Source organism: Dipodomys merriami, unplaced genomic scaffold (genome assembly GCF_024711535.1).
Source record: "Dipodomys merriami isolate MVZ:Mamm:240054 unplaced genomic scaffold, mDipMer1.0.p SCAF_4, whole genome shotgun sequence".
NCBI lineage: Eukaryota > Metazoa > Chordata > Mammalia > Rodentia > Heteromyidae > Dipodomys > Dipodomys merriami.
Genome location: NW_027205603.1, coordinates 46,141,675 through 46,160,468, shown reverse-complemented (window position 1 = coordinate 46,160,468; position 18,794 = coordinate 46,141,675). Strand labels below are relative to the sequence as shown.

The window sequence follows — 18,794 nt, the reverse complement described above, 5'->3', positions numbered from 1 at the left end:
TCCTGCCCAAGCTGACTTCAAACCTTGATCCTCACATCTCAGTCCCCTGAATAGCTAAGATAACCGGTATGAGCCATGGTGCCTGGCTTAATGAACTATTTAACGGTGTTTTCCCTCACCTTTCAGTCAATGTGTGTGTTGGATTTATATATCATTTCTCACATTTGAACTTTTTTTTATGTGTACAAGATTTTATTATCTGTCTCTAGAACAACATCCGGGCTCCAGATACAGCTGCCAAGAAGACTCTATTATGCTGTGGGGACTGGCTGTGGCATGGCAGGCCATTCTAGCTTCCCACCCTTCTGTTCTGAAATGGGGGTAGTTGGCATGATCTAGTCTTTAGGCTCCACAATGCTCACATGGTCAGGCAGGGGATTCTTAGGGTCAGTCTTACCACTTGGGTTTCAGGGAAACATGATCTTCACTTTGATACCCAACACACCCTGTTGGAGCAGCACATGGTGCACAGCAGTGTCAACAGAGTAGTTCACAGGGTCCCTACTGTGGATCATCAGGCCATCCACAAACTTCACAGACCTAGCCCTCTGTCCTCAGAATTTCCCAGAGACCACGACCTCGCAGGCCTTGGCCCCACTCTCCATGATGAATGACAGCACACCACAGCAGGCCCTCCTCACTGCAAGCCCTCCTAGGAGTTTGTACCGCAGAGATTCTGCCTGAGCAATGGCACACAGTCCTCTTGTGGCCACTTTTTTGGCATAAAGCTCTCCACTGCCCCCAGGGAAACTAAATCTCTTCTGAACTACCGCAGTCAATTCCCGAATGGGATGACCCTTCTTACCAAGCACATGCTGTGTCCTGGTAGCTAAGATAATGATTTCTGTCCTTCTGGGTGTAACTCAGACCTCAACTCCAGAGTCCCTTCTTCAAGGAGCTCATGAGTAAGAAATTCATTCAGATCAGCATTGAAGATGCCATCAGCAACAAACTTCTTCTTCTTGGAAATTTGTACCACCATCTTGCCACTGTGTGCTGCAGAAAGGAAAGGGGAACTTCAACTTCTTTAAAAAAATGTTTACCTATCTTGATTCCATCTGCTATAATACTTTGACAACTCCTGTTCACAACTCCTATTATTAACTCCTATGATATTTGTCATATGATAACCTAATTTCTTTTTTTCTTAACTTGTCCTTGGAAACAATGTTTTTATTGAATTCAGTACAGGGGGAGGAGAGAGACAGGGATATCAATCTATACAAAAACTAGGATAGCAATCTATCTTATCTTACAACTATTAGTATGAGGTATACTTTGTATACATAGAAATAATTGACTGCCAGCTGGGCTCCGGTGTTCTCACACCTGTAATCATAGCTACTCAGGAGGTTGAGATCTGAGGATCATGGTTCAAAGCCAGCCCAGGCAGGAAAGTCCATGAAACTCTTATCTCCAATAAACCACCTGAAAACCAGAAGTGGTGCTGTGGCTTAAGTGGTAGAGTGCTTGCATTGAACTGAGAACTGAGAGACAGTGCCCAGGCCCAGAGTTCAAGCCCATGACCGACCAAAAAAAAAAATCATTGACCCCCTTATCATTAGGAATAAAAACACATTCCATCTTAAAACAGATATTCATCTTATCTCTAAGATCTCAAGCTTTTAGTGTCTAAGCATTAGTAATATTTTTGATAAATATTAAGGACAAGAAAAAGAGCAAGAAGTGCCACAGACTGTGTAACCTGGAACTTCAGTTTCCTGAAGGAGTAAATCAAAATTTCAGCTTTTGAATTCCTTGAAAACTAAGCATATACATATCAGTGTATGATTAGCAAAAATCCACTCAAGGCAGTCAAGGAAGAGAAGTGAAAACTGAGTTAAAATCTGAAGAATAAGTAGGCCTTGATCTCGTGTGCAGGGATTGTTCTATTAACCAATAAAGGAAGGTATAAAATGTCTATAAAAAGCTAAATGTAACAACAAATAAAATGGCACCAAAGAAACATAGGTTCCATGGTTTCCCTTATTTGCAATATCTAGTATATGTATGAGTCAAGCAGAAAAGGTCAGATAATGTGATGTTAGGAAAATGAACCTTTAGATATGTATTTAAATGTTTTTTTTCTTTCATGCATTTGTTTCTAACACATTTATAAGATTATTTCTTTGTTGCTGTGTATGTCCCTCCCCCACAGTATAACCCCTGCTTTCACTATATTTGATGTCGGTATAATTTGTGGAGGAGAAGGGGAAAAACAAGTCATTTAAGGATACAGGTGGACCTGTTGCAACAATGAGAAGTACAAGTTGTCATGTCGAAAACAAACTTTACAACTTTGGCGAGGGGGGGGGGGAACTACATCAAATATAAGACTGACCCAGGCAGTAATGTGTGGACACATTGCTTATTTTGTTCTTTATCTTGATAGTGTAAGGTCTATCCCAAGCCAAGCAAGCCCAGTGCAGACACTTCCCTACCTCTTGGCTAAGTTTCCACCTAGTATCTGTGTTACCTAGGTAACTGGCACACCTGGAAGCAGTCACCTCCCCCTGCTGCTAGGTCACATCCTCAGCTGCCCCTGGTCCATGGGACCAGAGGTGGGTCCCAGACCCTGAGATCACTTCTGGATTCAGTGTGGCCAAACCTTTCCCCCACCTGGTCACACCTCTTCCTGTCCCTGGCCTAGATAAATCCTGGTCCCGGATTGGATCGCCCCTTTTGGCCATGCATCTCCACCATGCATTTTGGGGGCAGCTGTTTAGTAAATAAACTTGTTTTCCGGCCTGAATACCATGTGGTGTTCTTTTCATTGGCTACCTAATTAAGCCTAATTATTTAATTTACCTTACAGATAGTAATGGAGGATAACTGAAAGATGTAGAGGCAGTAATAGGATCATGTTTGCCATTTTAATGTAACACCTTGACACACATGGTTGTAAGAAATCAAATGTAGAAGTAAACAGACCAGTTGAGGAAATGGTTTTAATATTCCAGGTGGAACCCTATGCTATGGAGATGGGTAAGGAGATGAAGGAATGGATAGATTTAAGTAAATCCTAGCATCATCATTCTCCACAGTTTAGTAATCCAGGTAGTGGTGAAAGAAACAGATACTTCAGTAATGACACTTAGATTTTGAAGCAATATAGAAAATTCCAGCCTCAGATACACAAGTCTATCACTTGTGTGTGTCAGTGAATGTTGCTTTCAGGACGTCATGTTATTCAATTTTGAACTGTTAAATGTGATGTGACAATGAGAAACCTAAGATGAGATGACTGCATAGCATGTAAGTCTGAGACACAAAGGGTTTGTCTGCTTTTAAAACATCCATTAAACCCAAGATATAAGTAAGATCATTTATTGGAGAAAAATAAAATCAATGTTCTAGATTTAAATTTCACCTTTCTCCCAACAGATGACCATTGTTTCCTTGTTGTTACCCTGCTAGAATGTGCCCACTCTAAGACTCTACATCATGCTTATGTTTGTCTTATTCTACTTTCAGTGTTGTCTACTAACCAGGTCATCATAAGCCTTTGATACAGAAAAAGTGAATGAATAAATAACCTTGCGAAAATTAGTCTCTTCAAGTGTTCTTTGTTTTCTCATTTAAAAAATAAATCAATCTTAAACATTTACATTAGAATTTTCTAAAGATTACACAAAATGGCACCATAAATAATCTTGCAACGTTTCTGTAACCTAGCAAAGATAGTAAACCTGTTCTTTTATTCTTTGACACAATTGTTTCTACTCATGTTGTATTTTCAATTATTACACACCAAGTGGTGTGGAATATGGGACATATTAGTGTTGACTGAAATAAACTAACAGAAAATATCTTACAGCACTTCAAATTATTGCCTTTAAAGTACATCTTAACTGTGAAGTAAAGTGTTGACTAGCAGGGTTTGGGAGTTTGAGATCATCAAATGTAAGCTCCAAAAGAAAATCCAACCCTTGCCCTGTTTCTAGGTTTTAGTTTTAGGCCAAAGAATATGCCACTTGAAGATACCATTTGTTTACCTCCTCAAGACACATCAGATAGTTTAGGTTAACAATATGATTTACAATGAAAGATGTGGGGTTACACAGAATCTAGCTGACTTTTGAGAAGTTGAGGATTGACTAAGATCATCCTCCAAGGTCATCCATCCTGCCTGCCAACTCTGGGTTGAACTTCCCTGGCCAGCAATACTACCTGTGTGATTCTGTACACATAACTAGTAGGAGAATTAAATGTTCATATGACTCTGCTGGATAGAACTGTTGCAGACTTTTGTGCAGCCTCTCCTGAAGCCTGCCCTGTGCAGTTTTTGTGTGTGTGTTGACTTTGATCTGCATTAGTTAGCTGGCCTAAGCTGTAACCATGAGGACATTTTTTTTCCAAGTTAGGTGGAACCTTACAGTGAATTGCAGTACCTGTGTGTGGTCTTGAAACCACAGCAAAGACTGCTAGTCATGGTATCATACTGCTTCCTGACACTTAGCAATACCTAGAAAAAAAGCATAGAAATGTCATTTCAAGTACTTTCATTGACATTTTGTTGTAGTTGACATAGCTATTTCTCTATACTTTTCATTTGTGATTTGATTAGTTATGACATCCAAAAAGTAGCACACATCCCATATACATTTTATTTAAAACCTATTTGATCAGATCATGAGTTTTAAACATCAGCCACTGTTGTCTACATAATGATTTGAAAATAAACAAGGATAAGTATCATGTCACAAGAAAGTTGGAATTATAAGTCTAAATTTATTTTAGAATTTTGAATTTGTTTCCTCCATGTCTACGAACGTGGTGATGGTAGTGATGATGATCAATAACTTACTCTGTACTAAATGTTTCCTTAAAATATTTGCCTGTGGGCTGGTAACCTAGCATGTATGAGATGCTGGCTTGAACTTCAGCATGAGGGAGAGAGAGAGAGAGAGAGAGAGAGAGAGAGAGAGAGAGAGAGAGAGAGAGACAGAGAGACAGAGAGAGAGAGAGAGAGAGAGAGATCTTGAGGAAAGTGTGTGTGAGTGTGTGTGTGTGTGTGTGTGTGTGTGTGTGTGTGTGAAGGGTCTTGAACTTGCTAGTGACACCCACTAGAGTCATATCCCTATCCTGAAGTCTGTATTACCATTATTATGTATATAGTTCAAATTTTCCAATTGATAAATAGTAGAACTAAATTCTGATTATATACAGTGTAATTTCAGAGAGAAAGCTATCTTGTAATCATTCTGATATACTTTAGCCAATTCTAATGAATTAAACTGAAATCTGAAACAAAAAATTAAACAAGAAAATCAGTAATTCTCATTTCAGCTACTCTTTTCTTATCTAACTCAAAAATTATACCTTAACATACATGAAGCAGTTCTATAAACCTCATAGCAGGTTAAGAAAGTAGTATACAGATTCAACTGGTTTCTTCAAATTCCTTGCGGGTCTCAGACACATATAAATTAATATAATGTCTGTTGCCTTTTATCTGGTGTATCCTAATGGCATTCATTTGTGTTATCCTTATTTTTCTTTTGTGTTCTCTTCTTCCCTAACTTAGGGAATGTCTGGGAACAGTGACTGCCAATGACATCTCCCCTAACTTGTCAGTTGTGAAAGTCTCTTCAGTTTCTGATATCTTATTCAGTTTCTCAGCAACAGTGTTTGCTTTAACACAATTGTTTATACTTCCCCATTCCTTTCCCCATCCTTAGGTGCTTTTAAGGAAATAGAAGAGTGTAAGGTTGAGGCTAGCGAATGCAAACTAAATTCTTCTGCCTGACACTCACACCTGATCTCAAACTCCCTTGGGAGCTCTCCAATGAACTGAGACCCCGCTGTGTCATTTTATTCCAAAACTAAAAAGAGAGTTGAGAAAAAATAAATAAATGAGAAAATACACTATGCTCAAAAATGAAGACTCAAATACTATAAAGATGAATTTTACTTGAACAATTGCAGTTTTAATCAAAATTTTAAAGAGATTTGGAGAGAGGATAAGTTCATAAGATAAATATAAATGATAAATATAAAATAACAATAAATAATAAAAAATGATAAATAAATATAAAAGATAAGTGAGCCAAAATTTCTGTTATTTAGGAAAAAGGAGACAAATAAGAATTATGCTCTCCATTGTATCTAAATAATCAGAAAAATTCTGCATAAACAGTTTTTCAGGATTTAGATTTTTTTTAATGACAACTTGACAAGGCACACTTACATTAAAAAATCCCTTTCTTATTTTTCTTCTGGACGTTATTGTAGGATTAAATAGGAAAACGATAAGAAACATAAAATGTTCAATTATATAGCAGTGTTCATATTTCTAATTGTTAATAAAAATGCATACAAAAGCAGTGGAATCAATTGCTACATATTGGAAAAGAATTAATAGTAGATATTCAGGTTGATGGATATGCTATGGTTAGGAAGCATAATCTAAATTCTTCAGGAAAATACGGGTTGCTAAAAGTTTCTAGAAGCAATGTTAGCAGTATGCATCAGGGTGTTAATAATGTTATACCACTGACAGAAATTTCACCTCAAAAGACATTCATTCATACATGAGGACGTTCATGACAAACTTACTTTAACAGTAAAAATTGGAAATCATATGCTCTATAATAATGTAGTAAATAAGTAAACAGAGATATGTTCTTTTTTTTTTTTTTTTTGGTCCATCATGGGTCTTGAGTTTTGCCTGGGCACTGTCCCTGAAGGCTAGCACTCTACCACTTGAGCCACAGCACAACTTCCAGTTTTCTTGTGGTTAATTGGAGATAAGACTCTCATAGGCTTTTTGCCTGAACTGGCTTTGAACTGCGATCCTCAGATCTCAGCCTCCTGAGTAGCTAGGATTACAGGCATGAGCCACTGGCACCCGGCAGGATATGTTTTTATGATTTAGATTCTAAAAGTAAAACTTACCAAATGCAATGCCAGGGATAAGCATATAAAATGACCAACAAAATATATGAGCAGAAGGGAATAGAATAAAAATGGTTTCCTCAGGAATAAAATATGAAATTTATTATTTATGTGCATATATTTATATATAGTTTTCATAAAAGTACAATAACAACATTAAAATGAACTTGTGTGTCTGTTAAATGGAATAGATTTGACAATCTAATTTTAATAGGTTTTCCTTTAGAGGACAAATAATTTTATTTGCTGCTACCTATTAATGATATAAAATGTATTACTAATGTCCTTAATTTGTATCTTTTACATATGGAAAGTACATAGAAATATTACATGTTTGTGTTAAAACAAAATTCAAAGCAGACAAGAAACTCTGAGAACGGTGTGTACATTTTCCAAAGGAGAATAATAATAAATTATATAGAGGGTACAAGACGATGAAATATAGACTTTTAATGAACTACAAGATATGTAAAAGTGACATCTAAGAAAACCAAAGGAAAAAGTAGGCAAAGCTGCAGTCTTCAGATCTAAGATATTGAAATTAGTAGCCTGCTTAAAATTTCAATAATAGATATAATATAGTCCTGCCTAAGAAGAGATGAATTTGTCAAACATTCATGACTTTCTGTTCTTCCCAAGAAGAAAATTGCACATATATGGAATATATGATATGATACTCATCCCTATTTAAAATGTGTATTCATTATAATAATAAAAAACTTTGAAATCTGCTCAAGTTCTTACGTATCTATGTATTTACTCAGTGTTCAGTACATACTGGGATACCATATAAAATTTGAAATATATTTATATATATTTATACATATGTAAAATAAGTACTTTTATTAGTATAAAGTGGTAAAAGGGATTGTTTTAAGATTCAACTCATCCTTCTACTTTCACAAATAAATAAGTATTACCTGGAAATAATTTATTGGCTCTGAATGCCTACTAAAGTATGACTACTTAACAATTGTTCTAAATTCTAGATAAGATTCTTGAGTACTTCCTCTGCAATAATGTAAAACAATAAAGTTTACATATGTAAATGTAGCCTTATGAGAAAAACAATTTAATAACTGAAATGAATATATATTATCTAAATATATAAAATAATATATGTAAGTACATATAAATATACACTTACATATGATATATATTAAATAAAAAATCTTTGAACTTGTGTCACTAGAAATTATAATACAAAAATATAAAAATATATATAAATGCAATATTTCCTATATAAGCAAGCATGTATTTTTCAACATTTTGTGCCATTTAAGATTATGAACCTCATGGTGCTTACCAATAATTAAAATCCATTTAACAGAATAAGGATATTATAGATCTCTTAAGATGAATTTCTATATTCCTTATTATTTATATGTACTCTGTAATAGCAGCTTTCACTGTCACTGTCGAGATTCTGTGGTTACAGAAGAATTTATAAATCTAGTTATTTTCATTATCAATTTCTAAATTTGTCAATCTTTTGAAATCGACCCTTAAAGTGGTCCCATCATTTTGGAGCCAGTATGCTAAAGAAGTCCATATTTAGAAGTGTCAAGGATGGATGAAATAAAAAGATACACATTTTATGTATTCAAATATATGTACACATTTTATATCACCTGCAGGGATTTTTCCATTACAATCTGATCAAAGATCACTCAATAGAGCAACACTACTCCCTAGAGAACTTCCAATGTTGTCTTTGAAATAGAATGTTTTAAGCTGTGACAGAAGTAGAACTAAGCAAAAAGAAAAGAAAAAGCAAAATCTAAAGTAGGTCCTTTTAAATGTAAAATAGAAGGAAATTGAAGACATGTATGTATTTAAAGGAAAACAAATCCCCCAAATAAGCAAATTTTCCTCAATTTTATTTGAACCTAATGATTGAGAGGATTTTATTTTATCAAGAAAAGTGGAACATATTCCCATGCTATTAAAAAAAGTCCATTTCTGAAAAATACTGTTCACTTACCTGACCTTTTAAGATTTATATCACACAAATATGATCAATGCATTAAAATGAATGTAAGTACTAGGGATCAGCCAATTTAAACATGTATCAATAATCTTTTGGTCGAAAGAATGGAAGGAAGGAAGGAAGGTAGGAAGGAAGGAAGGAGAAGGGAAGGGAAGGAGGGAGGGAGGAAATTAACTTAGAAGAATTAACTTAGAAGAATTAACTAGAAGAAGCAAGGTTTTATTTTGGCTTTCTGTTTTAGGGCGAGTCTCTGTTCACCAGGGTCTATTTCCTATGGCTGTGGCCATGTAGTGAGTCAGTATATGATAGTGGAGCTATGCACAGGAAGCAAACAGAAGACGAACACTACAGGATCTAATTTTCTAAGGCTGATAACACATGTGCCTCTGGGGGACATTTAAAACCCAAACTAGAACAGTCGTGTGTGTGTGTGTGTGTGTGTGTGTGTGTGTGTGTGTGTGTGTGTGTGTGTGTGTGTGTGTGCGCCAGTACATGGACTTGAACTCGGGGCGTGTACACTGTCCCTTATCTTTTTTACTCAAAGCTAATGTTCTACAGCTTTAGCCACAGCTCCACTTCTGGCTTTTTGGAGATAAGTGTCTCATGGACTTTGCTATTGGAGCTGGCTTCGCACCTCAATCCTCAGATCACAGCCTCCTGAATAGCTAAGATCACAAGCATGAGCTACTGACATCTGGATTTCCACATTTTATTCAACTTCTGTTTTGTGCACTAACATCATTTTAAAAGTTGTAATTCAGTCTTTATCCATGGATTATATTATATAACAGTATAACAATTTTGTGAGGTGTGGCAGTGTAGCCTTTATGTCAAAAACTAAGAATTCCACACCAAAAATTACCTTAAAGTGACTTTTTTCCCTCAAAGATTCAGCAAAACCAGCTAGGAGTTTAGAGTCAAGAAAGACTGACAGACAAATTATTGCAAATAATGGCACAAACAGAAAAGTCACCATAATGCAAATTTATGCCTAAAATTCATACTTTATATGTCTTGTGAATAGAGACAGAGGCCATTTGGTCAGTTAGTGAGCAAAACAAGAAAATTAAAGAAGTGGAAAGATATAGATGTTCTATAAATTGGTTCATTTAAAAGTGATAAGTTTCTGAAGGGCTAAGAGATTAGAAACTAATTATTCATAAAAAATTATTTGTGGTCATTTGCAATTGTCAGAACATACTTACAAATAAGAATTTACGAAATTATTATGATTGGAAAATTTTATACCCGTAGGAAATTAGTAATGTTATGTTTTGTGCCTTTGATTTCTTTAAAAAAATTATATACCTGAGGTCCTGGGATCTAAAATGTAATGTATATAACCATTGTTTTTTGTTTTTGTTTTTATTTTTTGGTTTTTTTTGTTTTGTTTTGTTGTCAGTTGTGGGGTCTGAACTCTGGCCCTGGGCACTGTCTCTCAGCTCTTCAGCACAAGGCTAGCGCTCTACCACTTGAGCCACAGCGCTACTTCCAGCTTTTTTCTGCTTATGTGGTGCTGAGGGATCGAACCCAGGGCTTCATGCATACAAGGCAAGTACTCTACCACTGAGCCAACTTACTAGCCCCTATAACTGTTTTTTAATAAAAGAATTACCCTCTATTAAGGTAGTTCAAGAAAATATTTTTGTTTCCAAATATGTAAAAGTAAATAGCTTTTCTCTTGGTAACACTGAGATTTGAACTCAGAGTCTTGAGAATGTTGGTCAGGAACTCTACCAGTTAAACCATACCTGCAGCCCCATAGCTTTTTCTGATGCTAGAAATTAATAAATGCAAACACGAAAATGTTTGATAATATTTTAGTAATTAGACCTTAAAACATTTTAGCTTTTATTTTTCTTTAAAAATTTTGAACTGGGTGTATGCGCTTATAGGTGTGTTTGCATATAGTTATGAGTAAAAAGGATTTTTAATAGAAAGGAAAGGAAGACAAGTTTTCTATGTCAAGCTTATTTCACTTAGTACATGTTAGTTTCATGCATGTTATTGAAAAGGACAGAAATCTCTTCTTTCTTCATGCTCAGTAGTGGTTCCTTTTATATATGTTCCACTTATTCTTTCTCCATTGATGAATACAGGTTAATTCCATTCTTGAAGACTGAATAATGCATTAATGAACTTGGGAAAGTTTATTCCTTTGACATACTGATTTCAATTCTTTGGGTACATACTCAGCAATAAGATAGCTAGATCTCATTGTGGTTATATTTTAGCTTTTTGCAGTGTCCTTGTCCTGTTTTCCCTAGTGGTAACACTAATTTACATCCCTTCCCACAGAGTACTAATGGCATCTTCTCACAATCTCCAATACCTCTTTTAATGCCTGGTATTCAGAGAAATGGACTAAAGGTAGAACTCTCACTGTTAGACAACTTTGTGCCAGAATACTGAAATTTTTCCACCTACCATGGAGTGAAATGGGAATTTCTTCATTCAATGTAGAGAGATCTGCTAAAAAGTTTGCATCATAGAGCACACAAGAAATAGATTAGGTTAAAAATCTGAAGAAATATTTTGTCTCCATTTTAAGACCCAGTTCACCAACAATGTATGCCCACAACAGAAACTAGGGGTCTATTCTCAATGTTTCAAGTACAAAACTCTGAACAGAGCATTTGTTTGCCTTTTTCAATACCCAAAAGAAAAAAGATATTCTTAACAAGAATTAAGCATATAGAACAGGAAGTGATTGCAACTGACAGTGAATTTAGAGATGTATACCTAGCTAAAACAGACTTCACTAACAGAAAAGCCCTGAAAATAGGGTAGGCTGAGAAGCAAAATTAATCTTGATGATTGAGTCTTGGGATAGGAGAAAAAGTCATTGTGAGTGGACCTAGAGTACTACATGTGATCCATTCAACTTAGCAAATTAATCTGTCTTTAAATAGTACACATGAGAATAATATATGGCCAAAATGCAACTTAAACAGTCTCAGGGAAATATTGTGACTAGAGAATTTTATGTATTAGCAAGTTACCTTCATTACTTTTATGCCTTTTATTGTAAAAAGACACTTGAGGCCCTGGGATTCAAATATGACTTGTATAACCTTACTTAAATAAAAGCATTAAATTCTACTAAGATAATTCAAGAATGTGTTTCTGTTTGCAAATATATAAAAATCAATAGCTTTTCTTTTTGCTAGTAATACCTAATTTGAGCATATAATGGAACAAAAATTCTATCCAAGCTAGCAATGAAAATTATGACAGAGTTAGAAATAAATGTAATAAGAAATGCACATGATTTACATAAAAAGTATTGCATCACTTTACCTAGGGACATAAAAGAACTGAACACATAGAGAAGTTATATCATTGAATAGGTATCTTTAGTATTGTGTAGACAATTTACTGATTTTAATCTATATTTTAATATAAGCATTTTAGGCTGGGAAGGTGGCTCAGTGGTAGAGTGCTTGCCTTGCATGCATGAGGCTCTGGGTTCGATTCCTCAGCACCACATAAGCAGAAAAAGCTGGAAGTGGGGCTGAGGCTAAAGTGGTAGAGTGCTAGTCTACAGCTGAAGAGCTGAGGGACAGAGCCCAGGCCCAGAGTTCAGGCCCCACGAGCGACAAAAAAAAAAAAAAAAAAAATAGAGAGGTAAAGTGCTATATACTCCTTTACTTACAATTTTCTTGGTTACATTTTTTTAAATATAAAAACATAAAATAAGTTCCTATTTACTAATGTATATAAAGATAGGTATGCAAATATGCTTACTGTATGTTTGTCTTATTTTCTTGTGTTGTGATGACACTAGGGTTTGAACCTAAGGCCTGAGCACCATCTCTTCTGTTCAAGACTGGCACTCTACCACTTGGTCCACATTTCTATTTCTGTATTTTTGGTGGTTAATTGGAAATAAGAGTCTCATGGACTTTCCTCCCTGGACTAGCTTAGAAGCATAATCTTCATATCTCAGCTTCCTGAGTAACTAGGATTACAGATATATGGTTATTTTTATAATTGTAAAATTATCAAAACTTAAGTTAAATATCTAATAATAGCACACTATTTACTAGATGACAACTCCATATACAATTAAGAAATGAAGTGATATACTTATTATAAACTATACATAAAAATAAATGTTTTGGCCAGATCCATTTTTTAATTAAGTTTTATTGTAAAGGTATAGACAGAAGAGTTACAGTTAAACGTGTAAGGTAATGAGTACATTTCTTTTCGAGCAGTGTTACCCCTCCCTTGTTTTTCTCCCACTTTCCCCCCATCCCCTTGTTTCCCCCCACCCAAGTTGTAAAGTTCATTTCCAGTGTAGTGTTTTGTGACTATCACTGTTGCATTGGTTCACCCTTTGTTGGCCAGACCCTTTCTTGACTTTTTTTTAAGCCTAGTCTGGCTTTAATCCACAATCCTGTCAGCTACTAAAGTGGTTAGGATTACAAACAGCCACTAACATCCAATGAATAGAAATTCTTCAACTGTGTAAATCCAATAGAACAAGCTTGCAAGTTATTAAAATGATAAGCAATTAACCTTTGGAGAAAATGACCAAATCCTATTACCTTTTTATGTGTGTGTGCCAGCCCTGGGGCTTGAACTCAGGTTTTAGGCACTGTCCCTGAGCTTTTTTGCCACAGCTCCACTTCAGACTTCTTGGTGGTTAACTAGGGATACTGTCTCATGGATTTTCTTGCCAAGACTGGCTTCTTCAACCACATTCCTCAGATCTCAGCTTCCTGAGTAGCTAGGATTACAGGTGTAAACTACCAGAGCCCAACTTAAGTCTTACTATCTTGAATCCAGAAATTCAAATGAGACATAGGTTTCTCTGCTTATTAATGCATTCTCAGATTTGAACCAAAGTCAAGCATTTCAAAGTAGTCTTGTGTCTCACATTTCAGAAAGACCCTGTATGCATTACTGTATCTAGACCAGGTGACTAATGCTCTTTCCCTAGGCCCATGTACACAAGTGCTCACTAATAGTGCCACTGTTAATGTGCAAAAGAAATAGGTCTCATGAGAGCATCAAATGTATATTCTGGCATGAACTGGTTATATGACCATCAATTGGTTTCTTTACATTATTTAGCTTCAGTCTCTTTATTTTTTAAATTCATTTGCTAACGTCCTCTCTGAGTTGAAAAATAATGTCTTTTACAAAAAATTGGCACAGCTTCTAGCTTTTCCTTCTATAGCTAGTAACAAGGGTAGGGTTAATAATTATAGTTTACTTCCATCCCACATTTCCCTTAACCTCTGCCAAAACCTTGATTCATCTGTGCTTTTTTTTCCTGATAAAATGGCCCGCTTTTATTTATTTCTAAGGGATCCATATCCTTAACCATTAATTTACTATTGACTTGGCACATTTTCTGTTGTTGTTCATAAGCAAATTATTATGCTTAAATTGCATATGCCATCTTAGTAACCTTTTTCTCTATTAATTTAATGTGTATGAGTAGCCACAAATGTCCAGGGAACAGCTTCAACTTCCAATTTAATGTCATTATGGCTATATTCCTACATGGAAGCTTCCTCCTTTGGAAAAAAGAGGCCTTTGTACCTATAAATCCCATGGCTGGGGTAAATCATAAAGAACTATTCTGTGAGTGGTTTTTTCAGTTCAATAGTAAACGTGTCCTCCTGCCTCCTCCAGTACTTGGTTTCAAACCTAACTACTATGGCAATGGTGAAAAGTACACCATATATTCGTTTCTAGTACAAAATGCAGACCACATGTCATAAACCCCTATCACACATATTCTACTGAAAGCTCTACCCACTGGAAAGATTTAATTTCACAATTTCTGTAACAGTTAACCATGGGTGGGACTGTAGGACTATATTAACAACAGCTTTACAGTTACGGCTGGAAGGAGACAATATTCATTGCAGATCCTTCTGTACCAGGTTTTGAAATGTCCCTTTTTCATTGTTATCTATAAAGGCCAAAGGAATTATCATAGAAAACAAAAAAGGAATAAAGCAAGTCTTGGAGCCAATTGTTCTTCATTTGCTTGTGTCTTCTGGATCTGATTGGACTCTATCTCTCATACACAATTCCAAGGTAGTAATTTACTGATAGAGAAAGAATCATGCTAGGAACAGGCTACTTAGGATTCATATTCAGTGATGTCCCTTGGACAATCTTCAACAAACTTCATTACCCAGGAACTGTTTCTCCAACAGTCAGTTGTTGAAAAAGGATAGTAAGATGTTGCTTCAAGGTATGGCTCTTCCCACTGTCTTTTTTTTTTTTTTTTTTTTTAAATTGTATTTTATTTTATTTGAGAACATACTGTACAAAGGGGCTACAATTACATGGGCAGGATAATGGATACATTTCTTACCAAGCATTGCAGCCTCCTCCTTTGTTTACCCTTCACTTCCCTTCCCCGCCTCCCCCCTCCCCCCACCCAATTTTACCCCCCTCCCCCCACCCAATTATACCCCCCTCCCCCCCCACACACCGGCATTGTAAAGCTGGTTTTGACATGACATTTTGTACTTCTCATTGTTGCAACAGGTCCACCTGAATCCTTAAACGACTTGTTTGTCCCCATCTACTCCACATGTTATACTGACATCAAATATAGTGAAAACGGGGGTTACACTGTGGGGGAGGGACATACAAAGCAACAAAGAAATAATCTTATAAATGCATTAGAAATACATGCATGAAAGAAACGAAAACATTAAAATACATATTTAAGGGTTCATTTTCCTAGCATCACATTATCTGACCTTTTCCGCTTGACTCATACCTATACTAGATATTGCAAATAAGGGAAACCATGGGACCTATGCTTCTTTGGGCCTGGCTTACTTCACTTAATATAATTTTTTCCAAACCTTACCATTTCCTAACAAATGGGGAAATATCATTCTTTCTGATGGAGGCATAGAATTCCATTGTGTATATATACCACATTTTCTTGATCCATTCATCTACTGAGGGGCATCTGGGTTGGTTCCATATCTTAGCTATGGTAAATAATGCTGCAATAAACATAGTTGTGCTGGTAGCTTTAGTGTGGTCTTGTTTGTAAACATTTGGGTAAATGCCCAAAAGTGGGATTGCTGGATCATAGGGGAGATCTATGTGAAGTCTTTTGAGGAACCTCCATACTGCTTTCCAAAGTGGTTGAACAAGTTTACATTCCCACCAACAATGAAGTAGGGTTCCTTTCTGTCCACATCCCCTCCAGCATCTGTTGTTATTGGAGTTCTTGATTTTTGCTGTTCTAACTGGAGTGAGGTGATATCTCAATGTTGTTTTGATTTGCATTTCTTTTATGGCTAGGGATGTTGAACATTTCTTCATGTGTCTATTGGCCATCCTTCTTTCTTCTTCAGAGAAGCTTCTCTTTAAGTCTTTCGCCCACTTATTTATTGGGCAGTTGTTTATTTGAGGATTTGTTGTTGGGTGGTTTAATTTTTTGAGTTCCAAGTATATTTTAGATATGAGACCCTTGTCCGTTGTATGGCTAGTAAAGATCTTCTCCCAATCCGTGGGCTTTCTATTGATCTTGCCAGCTATGTCATTTGCCCTGCAGAAGCTCTGCAATCTTATGCAATCCCATTTGTCCAACCTTTCTTTGATTTGTTGTGCTTCCGGGTCTCTATTCAGAAAATTTCGACCTGAGCCAAGGAGACCTAGGGTTTCTCCTATTCCATCCTGTAATGTTTTCAGAGTGTCTGCTTTGAGTTCAAGTTCTTTGATCCATTTGGAGTTGATTCTGGTGCAGGGTGATATATAAGGATCTAGCTTTAGTTTTCTACATGTAGTTAACCAATTTTGCCAGCACCATTTACTGAAGAGGCTGTCTTTCTTCCATTCTATTGTTTTAGCTTCCTTATCGAAGATTAGGTGGCTATAGGTCTGTAGGTTCATTTCTGGGTTTTCAATTCTATTCCATTGGTCCTGAGGTCTGTTCTTATGCCAATACCAAGCTGTTTTGATTACTATGGCTTTATAGTAGAGTTTGAAATTTGGTATTGATATTCCTCCAGCAGTGTTCTTTCCGTTGAGGAGCGTTTTTGCTATTCGGGGTCTTTTATTGTTCCATATGAATTTTTGGATTGCCTCCTCTATTTCCTTGAAGAATGAGGGTGGAATTTTGATAGGAATCGCGTTGAATTTGTAGATAGCCTTGGGAAGTATTGCCATTTTCACGATGTTAATCTTGCCAATCCAGGAGCATGGGAGGTTTTGCCATTTTTTAAGTTCTGTGTTGATTTCCTTTTTCAAGATTTTAAAGTTTTCATCATAGAGGTCCTTCACTTCTTTGGTTAAGTTAATTCCTAGGTATTTTATTTTTTGTGGGGCTATTACAAATGGAGGTGCTTTCCTAATTTCAGCCACACTTTTCTCATTGTTGGCATATAGAAAAGCCATTGATTTTGGGGGGTTAATTTTATAACCTGCTACTTTGCCAAAGTTTTGAATCAGCTTGAGTAATTTGGGAGTGGAGTCTATGGGATTCTTTAAATACAAGATCATGTCATCTGCAAAGAGGGAGAGTTTTATTTCTTCTTTCCCTATTTGGATCCCCTTTATGTCTGCATCTTGTCTTATTGCTGTAGCTAGGCATTCTAATACTAGATTGAAGAGAAGTGGAGAGAGTGGGCATCCTTGTCTTGTTCCTGAGTTAAGAGGAAATGGCTTTAGTTTTTCACCATTGAGTATAATGCTGGCTGTAGGTTTGTCATATACAGCCTTTATTATATTGAGGAATGTTCCATGGATTCCTAATTTTTCCAGAACCTTCATCATAAAGGGGTGTTGGATCTTGTCAAATGGTTTTTCTGCATCTATTGAGATAACCATGTGGTTCTTATTCTTGCTCCTGTTGATGTGATGAATAATATTAATTGATTTGCGTATATTGAACCAGCTTTGCATCCCTGAAATGAATCCTGTTTGATCATGGTGTATGATTTTTTGGATGAATTGTTGAAGTCGATTGGCCAAAATTTTGTTGAGAAGTTTTGCATCAATGTTCATCAAAGAAATGGGTCTATAGTTCTCTTTCTTTGATGAGTCCCTGCCTGGTTTTGGGATGAGGGTTATGATGGCTTCATAGAATGTGTTCGGTAGTGAGCTTTCTCTTTCAATTTCATTGAAGAGTTGGAGGAGTATTGGTGTGAGCTCTGCTTTGAAGGCCTTGTAAAATTCCGCTGTAAAACCATCTGGTCCTGGACTTTTCTTAGCTGGGAGGTCTCTTATTGCTGTTTCTATTTCGATGCTTGATATGGGCCTGTTAAGCTGGTTTAACTCATCTTGGTTTAGTTTTGGCATGTCAATATTTGCTAGGAAAAGGTCCATTTCTGTCAAGTTCTCAAACTTATTAGCATAAAGTTTTGAGAAGTATTCCCTTATAATGTTCTGAATCTTGGTTGTTTCCGTGGTGATGTTTCCATTCTCATCTCTGAGTTTATTAATTTGGGTGTGTTCTCTCCTTTTTCTGATAAGGTTTGCTAAGGGTCTGTCAATTTTGTTAAGTTTTTCGAAGAACCAACTCTTTGTTTTGTTGATTCTTTCTATAGTTTTTTTGGATTCTAATTCATTTAATTCTGATTTAATTTTGATTATTTCTTTCCGTCTACTGGATTGGGGTTTATCTTGCTGCTCTTTTTCAAGGAGGTTTAGATGTGTCATTAAATTATTAGTTTCCGATCTCTCCAATTTGTTGATGTAGGAGCTCAGAGCTATAAACTTGCCTCTGAGTACTGCCTTTGCTGTGTCCCAGAGGAGCTGGTAATTTGTGTGTTCATTTTTGTTGAATAGCATGAACATTTGAATTTCCTTTCTAATCTCTTCCATGACCCACTCATGATTCAGCAGTGTGTTGTTCAGCCTCCATGTGATACCGGACTTTCTTTGGTGGCTTTTGGTGTTGAGTTCTAATTTT

At 36.1% G+C, this 18,794-nt stretch overlaps 1 pseudogene; it reads right to left on the bottom strand.

Moving 5' to 3' along the window:
* Positions 1-251: 251 nt before the first annotated feature.
* LOC138806264 (small ribosomal subunit protein uS3-like) lies at positions 252-982 on the bottom strand (annotated as a pseudogene).
* Between the last annotated feature and the right edge of the window lie 17,812 nt (positions 983-18,794).